Source organism: Mixophyes fleayi, chromosome 1, assembly GCF_038048845.1.
Source record: "Mixophyes fleayi isolate aMixFle1 chromosome 1, aMixFle1.hap1, whole genome shotgun sequence".
NCBI lineage: Eukaryota > Metazoa > Chordata > Amphibia > Anura > Limnodynastidae > Mixophyes > Mixophyes fleayi.
The window spans coordinates 460,262,391-460,272,091 of record NC_134402.1 but is presented as its reverse complement, the minus strand read 5'-3'; the positions used below and the strand labels follow the sequence as shown (position 1 = coordinate 460,272,091).

Genomic DNA, 9,701 nt, shown 5'->3' with positions numbered 1-9,701 from the left:
TTGGATCTTGCTTTGATGACTTTGGTATCAAGCCTTCAGAGGATACATCATCATCCTCTACATCAACTGACCATTCAAAGTGTTTAATGGATTCCCCTGCAGATACCACAATCATCACAAGATCTAGCAGCCTTTCCTAGCCTAACTCAAGGTTTCAAGACTTTGCAATGTAACTCATAATTTATTGCTTTGATTCTATTGTTTTATCTTTCATTGTTCATTGTTTATCTGTTCTCAAACTTAAGAAAGGAAGGATATAGATGTTTAACCATAACCAGCTGGCAGAAGTGATGTAATTGCCAACCAGATGTGTTACAGTAAGTGAATATCACTGACTGTTAGTATGTTATAGAGGCTGGAGTATAAAGTGTGCTGTTTACTTTCTCCTCTTGTCCCTTCAATTACTTACAGTGTACACCAGCTTACAATCTGAACACTGAGTGATTCATTTTATTATGTGGTGACAACTTGATAAACAATTAACAAACCATAAAATATTTCACAACAATCACACAGGGTCCATTATCTCCTATAAATAAACCTCAGCACAGTTACTATGTGTCTCTCTCACAGATCCAGTGCAGGTTTGTATAACAGTTCTCCAGGATCAGACGACGTCCTATCTTGACACAGCTTCCAGTCCCTTCAGTGATGGTTCTAAGAAATAAATAATAATTAGGTGAAAGTCCACGTTCTTCTCATTCACTACAGGAAAATAACATGATGCAGTTGTCGGTGGTAATCGAATACACTGAAAATTCAGACGCAAATATGACTGATTTCATTGTCGGCATTTCTTCACTCTCAGGGGCATATTCAATTGTTCCCGTTTTCGGCCGCAGGAAAAATATTACCGTTATTACGCTAATACTTATCCAGATTTCAGCTTGCAGCTCCCTGAGCCGCAAGCTGAAATACAGCGTGAAAAGTACCGTAATAACGGTATTTACGCGCACTTTTGACCAATTAGAAAATGTTCCATTTATCACAACTCTCTGTTCCCTATTCTCTAACCAGTTTTCAATCGAAGTAATCGAAATGTTGATTCCTACACCCAGTTCCCTTATTTTGTAAACCAACCTCTTGTGTGGCACTGTATCAAAGGCCTTTGCAAAATCTAAGTAGATCACATCTACTGTCCTGCCCTGGTCTAAGTTCCCACTGACTTACTCTTAGAAACTAATTAGATTAGTTTGACATGACCTATCCCTCACAAATCCATGTTGATTTCCACTAATAATTTTATTGCGCACCAAGTAATAATGAATACTATCCCTTAAAATACCTTCCAGTAGTTTCCCCACTATTGATGTCCGGCTTACAGGTCTATAATTCCCTGGTTGTGATCTTGTCCCCTTTTTACACAACGGCACCACATCTGCTATTTGCCAATCCCTTGGTACTGAGCCTGATGAGATTTAATCTCTGAAAATTAAGAATAGCGGTCTAGCTATTTCCGAGTTTAACTCCATAAGAACCCTTGGGTGTATGCCATCTAGACCTGGAGCTTTATTTATCTTAATATTCTTCAGTCGCCTTTGGACTTCTTCCTCTGACAACCAAGTATTAATTAATGGCATGGTTTCATTTCCATTTTTATGTATTACTCCTGCCATTTGTTCCTCTCTGGTAAATACTGAAGAAAAGAAAGTGTTTAATACCTCTGCTTTTTCCTTAGTATCATTTATCAATTCACCCATCTCACTTCTTAGGGGTCCTATATTATCTTTTTTAATCCTTTTGCCATTTATATACTTAAAAAACTTTTTTGGGTTTGTCTTACTCTCTTTTGCAATGTGCCTTAAATTTTCTAATTTAGCCAATCTAATTTTCTTTTTGCGTGTTTTATTACATTCCTTGTACCTACGGAAGGACTCCTCTGACCCTTCAGACTTAAACAATTTAAATGCACGCTTCTTCCTTTGCATTTCTTCCCTTACCTTTTTATTTAGCCACATTGGTTTAGACTTATTTCTTTTACATTTATTTCCCATAGGAATGAACTTATACGTGTATGTTTCCAACAACATTTTAAAGACAGCCCACTTTTCTTCCGTATTTTTTCCTTCAAAGGCTTTGTCCCAGTCTATGCTCTTTATAGACTCCTTTAGCATATTAAAATTTGCCTTTCTAAAGTTTAAAGTCCTAGTTGATCCCTTATACCGTTGCTTCTGGAAACTAATTTCAAATGAAACCATATTATGATCACTGTTTCCCAAGTGCTTCTTTACTTGAATATTTGATATTACATCTACATTGTTTGTTATTACTAGGTCCAGTATAACCCGGTTCCTAGTTGGTTCCTCTACTAATTGGGACATGTAATGGTCTTTTAGCGTGCTCAGAAACCTATTTCCCCTAGCTGTACCGCAGGTCTCAGTACTCCAATTAAGCCTATTGTTATCTTGTGTTGTGGGGGCCCTAATAAACCAAGCACTTCAGTCATAAAAGATGCACTCCTTGTCTCTGGAGCACTTGCTTTGTTAAGCTGTACATGTCCTTTTCAATATCTTACATAAGGGTGGGTGGGAGGGCCCAAGCACCATTCCCTCTTGCACCACTTTTCCCTTCTGCCACTGCTGTGTGGCAATGTCTCCTTTCCTAAATGTGCTTGCAACTGCATGTGTTTGTGTCATTGCTCTGTCGCTTAGCATCCAGCCAGCTCGCTGCAGTCTTTGTCCGAAAGTGGATGAAAATAATATTGTGACCTGTGAGGTCATCAAAATTGACTGGAAATGACTGGAAATTAAATTAGTGTTATTGAAGTTAATAATAATGTAGGAACAAAAAAAGAGCAACATTTTTAGAATATTTTAGCTATTTTTTCTATAAAATACATATCCAAAGCCAAACCCAAAACCCGCAAGGGCGGTTTTGGCAATTCCAAAACCAAAACCTAAATACAAAGTTAATCCAGACCCAAAACTAAAACCAAAACTAAAACATGTGGTTCAGTGAACATCTCTAATACGTACACAAACAGTATGAACACCGTGACAAAAGAAATATGATTCCAGGTCTTACTCTACGCTTTCCCTGCTTGATAGTCCCACAGACAGGCGCGGGCTGGGAGACTTCAGGCAGGGGGGCATACCGGCGGCCGCATCTCATTACACGGGATGCGGCCGTGTCACGTGTCATGTGATGCAGCCGCCTGTTCGCTGATGCGGCCGCATCTGATATCGTCAGATGCGGCCGCAGGTAAAAATCCTGAAAAACTGTATCGGGGCGGGCCGATGCCCCCCTGCCCCAGGTCTAGCCCGCCCCTTCCCACAGATGTCTCAAAATGTCTTCTGGTCCAAACACCTCAAATGAAGTTTCCTTGTAAAAATTATCAGCCGTTAGCAGCGCAATGCGCCCGACCTCTGCCGTGATGACCGTGGAACACAGATGGAACACAGGGAGTGTTAGGACTGTGACCTGAGAGAGCCAGAACACATCTGTTTTGTGTCTTTTTAAGTATGAAGTAGAAAAGTACATGTGTCAGGTATCCTGTGTATACACAAGATACCCAACATGTTATATACACAAATAACTTATAATATGTAATATAATGATATTAATATATAATAATTATATAAAGAGAATAATATCTTTATGGACTCTCTATTGTACAAAGATATTTCTTTCAATACTAGAGGCACAACATTTTTTTTACAAATAGTTCCATCGGATTATGAGTGTTCAACACTGTTTTTTACTTCTAATCTAAAAACAAGGCTTGGATTAGAAACAGCGATGTTTTGCAAACTACTCGACTTATTTGGAAAGTTAATAAGTTAATATGTGAGTAGAAATGCCTGTTTCTCGCATTGGACCGTAAGTCAGGATAGGGTCTGTTATTTCTAAGGAGAGAAAAGGTAGCACCAGGGCAAAAGTGTGCCTATAGAGTTTCAATCCTGATTGCATAAAACTCTAAAAAGTGGTGCGAGGGGAAAATAACAAAGAAATGATAAAATGTGTTTTCCAGAGACTGGAATTTTTAATGTTGAACCCTAGACGTAATGAGGGATAAAATTCTCTTATAAAAGTAATGTGAAAAATAAGACAGTTAAAATGTTATTTATTTGTTAGTTGTTAATACGTGATATGAGCAGTCAAAATTGTATATATTCAAACAGCAGAAAAAACCTGATACAGCCATTGGCAGCGTATAACATTAACTGAATGGTTTGGTTTTTTTATCCTGATGATTTGCAATTGTTAAACTAAATATGTCTATCCTGAAATACTATTGGTTCACTGCACATTGTAACTTGAGAATACTGGAAATACATCGAGCTATGGTTCCAGAGGACGGGTCTGGTAAGAAAGCTACTTAAGAATTAATAGCTGTGCCGCTGACTTTGTGTAAAATAATTCATCTGTTTTTAAAATTGCAAACCTTACTTCAGCTGTGTTAATATTATTGATCAGTGAATTGTTTGTTCCATATATGATAAAAATGATATGGTATATCTGTCTCACACTTCTGTCATTCTGGGGCTATTCACTCAGCTCTATTTCAATAAATGCTGGACATTTAATTTATTTATCACCTTGGAGACAGAGGTGAGAATAAATATGAATATGTGTAAATAAGTCTGGTTTGTGGAGACAATAGGCTAAAGACAGTCCGATTTTTTGTAGTGCCTGTTAAGACTTGTAAAATAATCAGATTTGGTTTTAAAGCATAGATAAACGTCCAGTTGCAAGCTAAGTGTTAACTTCTCTTAAGTTTATCTTGTGAACGCATTCCAGAGTTTTTTTGTGTGTGTGATTTCAGTGAAACTGCTGGTTTTAATAATGTGTCCTAATGTTAAATGTTAAAGAAATGGTGCCTTTACCTTTTAATTTCAGAACGGCAGGATAGGAAAAAAAATAACCTAAAAAAACTAAACAATTTTCAGATTCAGTAGAAAGTTTGTAATTGATTGGTTTAAGTCATAGTTGTATTTGTGTTAGAAACAGTTGTTGAATATCCTGACAGATTGATAAAAAATATGCTGGTTTTATGAATTTGAAAGATGTTCAGATTAAGCCTATGATTATATGATTAGAGAACTTATTATGGATGGATTAAGCGAGCAAATATGAGACAGAGTCACTATCTCACACCCAGATTGGAAGGGACTAGAAATTTCTGTGCTGGTTGAATTGGAAGAAAGACATGAGATGAATACTTAAACAAGGTCTTTAATGTGTGTTAAATAGTGATTTTGCAAATGAATTGTATGTTAAAATATTTTCAGAGGGATTGCCTAATATTTTTGGCATGTAGTGTGAACCGAATCTCCAATCATAGAACACAATGGGTGTGTGTTTAAACTTTGAGAATTCTTTGCTGGTTGAATTAGGTTAATTATTATTTGAAATATGACAGCAAAACCTGTGTTTTGTTAGCATTATAAGAAAATAATTGCACTGAAAGATAGTAGATGTTTTTCTTTGAAAATAACAACTGTGTAGTGTTACATAGTGAGATTAGCAACTGTGTCAGGTTTTCGTTTGTTTGAAGTCTCCCATCATCAACATCAACATCAACATTTATTTATATAGCGCCAGCAAATTCCGTAGCATTTTACAATTGGGAACAAACATTAATAAGACAATACTGGGTAATACATACAGACAGAGAGGTAAGAGAACCCTGCTCGCAAGCTTACAATGTATAGGATGTTACAAAGATGTCTCTCCTCCCATCTCCCTCATCCAATGGAATGAGGTGGATGCCAAGGGGAGGAGCTCAGTATATGGAAATTGTCTGTGTTCTGAGCCTGAAGACAGTTTGTACCAAAAAAATGACTGGACCCCGCCCTGCATTTCATTGCAGATCTATTTATTACAGTCATTTTTGTGCAGCGTTGATTTTTAATGCTAATAAGAACTATTCAGAATATTTTCTTTTGCTGTTACCTACAGGGGGTCTCAATCTTTATAAGGTTTCATAGACAGTTCTAATTATTTGTTATAATGTTTGCAGAATAATTTGCAATATTTTGTGCCCACAGGTGACCAGAATATGTGAATGATGTTCTGCTGTGAAGATACTAAACAATTATTGTGTTTTCTTTCAGAAGTATCCAAGAAGTAGAAAATTCATCTATGTACTTACAAGGTTAAATTGTTTGACACCTGGCCAAAGATATTTAGATTTCCTAAAGGGTGGTCCTGATATTTTAACACCCTCTGCCTCAGAATAATAATAAAAAATAAAAAAAAAGGCAGTACATTTATGTTGCAATTTTTGCAGTCAGGGAATGCCATAGCTATATGCCAGATACAATTGAACACACTCCTGAATTCATTGAGGCATTTGAAGAGATTAAAAGGCTTTAGCCTTTAACCCGGCATTACGCATCTACAATTATAAGAAATATTTTCTATTGTACGAATGATAACACTGTTTAGGATATTTAAAAGATAATTAGTGTACAATTATATAGGTAGCAAAAGCATTAACTTCATGTTTATGGTTTATAGCCATAGGAGCTATTATTGTGGAAAAGACACAGGATATTGTGATGCAGCGTGAGTAACATTTGATTGTCCCTCGTGTTATCACACAACTCCTGATTAGTGCACAGACCAGACATGTGTCTGTAGCAAGGTTTATACAATGGGAAATTAAAATTAAGTTAAATTGCCTTAATTCTTATAATATTACGATACGGAAATTTCAGAATATCAATCCTGCTACATTGTTGCTCTCAGAAACCTCACATGACAAGGAAGACAATGAGCATGATTGTATTAAGTAAATGTGTAAGTTTTTCTGTATTATCAGATATTTCTGAAACTACATTGGAGAATCTAGATTAAAGTTTCATTACTGATGAAAATGTTTTATAGATAAACGCATGATAGCTCACTAGTGACAGTGACAGTATGTGCAATCACTATAGATTAGAGATAATTGAAGTTAAGTCATTAGACTTACACTCAGTTCAGGTAGCCAAACTTACAGCACTCATCAGAGCATGTCACCTAGTTGAAGAAAAATGAGTAAACATTTACACAGATTTACGTTACACGATTGCCATAGTTCATGATTGTGGAGCTATTTGAAACATAGGGGTTACCTAACATCAACAGGAACACCTATATCACATGCCCAAACAGTCAAACAACTGATAGAGACTATACAGTTGCAAAAAGAGGTTGCAGTCATTTAAGTGCCAGGCACATACCAAACATACAGATGAAGGCTCACTAGGAAACAAACTAGCAGACTCAGCAGCTCGAGAAGCAGCTTTAGAAAGGCAGCCACATACCCACTTGATGATTTTTCATGATATCACATTTGAGTACTTACGACAATGTCAGGAAAAGGCTACATTGAATGAAATTAATACATGGAAAATGAAACAATGTTATAAAACAAAGGATGAAATTTGAGTAGTTATAGAAAATAAACCAGTAGCATTAAAAATGTTGTTACCAGCTTTTGCAGAAAGTGCTCATGGGTTAGTACACATGGGAGCAGATAACAAGATTAGAATTGTTATATCTTGTTGGTATGCCCAGAAATTACTACAGTTGCTAAGCTTAAATGTGAAATATGTATAATTTGTGTTAAGAATAATGAAGGAAAGATAATACCTACTAAGGTCAGACAGTTGCCTAATATTCAGAGGTTAAAAACTAGTTTATTGATTTTATTCACTTAAGAGAAAAACAAAAAAATCAGGGGGTTACAGTATGTGTTAGTTTGTATTGATATGTGTTGGTGGGTTGAGGCCTAGTTAACTGTCTCAGACATAGTGCAACTTACTGCTAAGAAGATTTTGCCAGAATTTGTATGTAGATGTAGTTTATCCAGAGAGTGAACTCATTTCAAAGAAAAAGGGTTTCAAAGAATGTGTAATATGATGGGAATAGATTCAAAACGTTATACACTATATCATTCTCATGCTTCAGAGAAAGCTGAAATAATAAATGGAGTAATTAAAGAATAACTAAGCTTACTAAGGAAACAGGAATATTTTCTTTTGCTGTTACCTACAGGGGGTCTCAATCTTTATAAGGTTTCATAGACAGTTCTAATTATTTGTTATAATGTTTGCAGAATAATTTGCAATATTTTGTGCCCACAGGTGACCAGAATATGTGAATGATGTTCTGCTGTGAAGATACTAAACAATTATTGTGTTTTCTTTCAGAAGTATCCAAGAAGTAGAAAATTCATCTATGTACTTACAAGGTTAAATTGTTTGACACCTGGCCAAAGATATTTAGATTTCCTAAAGGGTGGTCCTGATATTTTAACACCCTCTGCCTCAGAATAATAATAAAAAATAAAAAAAAAGGCAGTACATTTATGTTGCAATTTTTGCAGTCAGGGAATGCCATAGCTATATGCCAGATACAATTGAACACACTCCTGAATTCATTGAGGCATTTGAAGAGATTAAAAGGCTTTAGCCTTTAACCCGGCATTACGCATCTACAATTATAAGAAATATTTTCTATTGTACGAATGATAACACTGTTTAGGATATTTAAAAGATAATTAGTGTACAATTATATAGGTAGCAAAAGCATTAACTTCATGTTTATGGTTTATAGCCATAGGAGCTATTATTGTGGAAAAGACACAGGATATTGTGATGCAGCGTGAGTAACATTTGATTGTCCCTCGTGTTATCACACAACTCCTGATTAGTGCACAGACCAGACATGTGTCTGTAGCAAGGTTTATACAATGGGAAATTAAAATTAAGTTAAATTGCCTTAATTCTTATAATATTACGATACGGAAATTTCAGAATATCAATCCTGCTACATTGTTGCTCTCAGAAACCTCACATGACAAGGAAGACAATGAGCATGATTGTATTAAGTAAATGTGTAAGTTTTTCTGTATTATCAGATATTTCTGAAACTACATTGGAGAATCTAGATTAAAGTTTCATTACTGATGAAAATGTTTTATAGATAAACGCATGATAGCTCACTAGTGACAGTGACAGTATGTGCAATCACTATAGATTAGAGATAATTGAAGTTAAGTCATTAGACTTACACTCAGTTCAGGTAGCCAAACTTACAGCACTCATCAGAGCATGTCACCTAGTTGAAGAAAAATGAGTAAACATTTACACAGATTTACGTTACACGATTGCCATAGTTCATGATTGTGGAGCTATTTGAAACATAGGGGTTACCTAACATCAACAGGAACACCTATATCACATGCCCAAACAGTCAAACAACTGATAGAGACTATACAGTTGCAAAAAGAGGTTGCAGTCATTTAAGTGCCAGGCACATACCAAACATACAGATGAAGGCTCACTAGGAAACAAACTAGCAGACTCAGCAGCTCGAGAAGCAGCTTTAGAAAGGCAGCCACATACCCACTTGATGATTTTTCATGATATCACATTTGAGTACTTACGACAATGTCAGGAAAAGGCTACATTGAATGAAATTAATACATGGAAAATGAAACAATGTTATAAAACAAAGGATGAAATTTGAGTAGTTATAGAAAATAAACCAGTAGCATTAAAAATGTTGTTACCAGCTTTTGCAGAAAGTGCTCATGGGTTAGTACACATGGGAGCAGATAACAAGATTAGAATTGTTATATCTTGTTGGTATGCCCAGAAATTACTACAGTTGCTAAGCTTAAATGTGAAATATGTATAATTTGTGTTAAGAATAATGAAGGAAAGATAATACCTACTAAGGTCAGACAGTTGCCTAATATTCAGAGG

General features: G+C 35.8%; 1 long non-coding RNA gene across 1 annotated transcript in view; it reads right to left on the bottom strand.

The window, feature by feature from the left end:
• Window positions 1-523: 523 nt before the first annotated feature.
• Window positions 524-9,701, bottom strand: part of LOC142110282 (uncharacterized) — a 41,906-nt gene continuing 32,728 nt past the window's right edge. The window contains exon 3 of the long non-coding RNA XR_012680506.1: window positions 524-657. This is a non-coding gene — a long non-coding RNA (uncharacterized LOC142110282). The remainder of the gene's footprint in view (window positions 658-9,701) is intronic.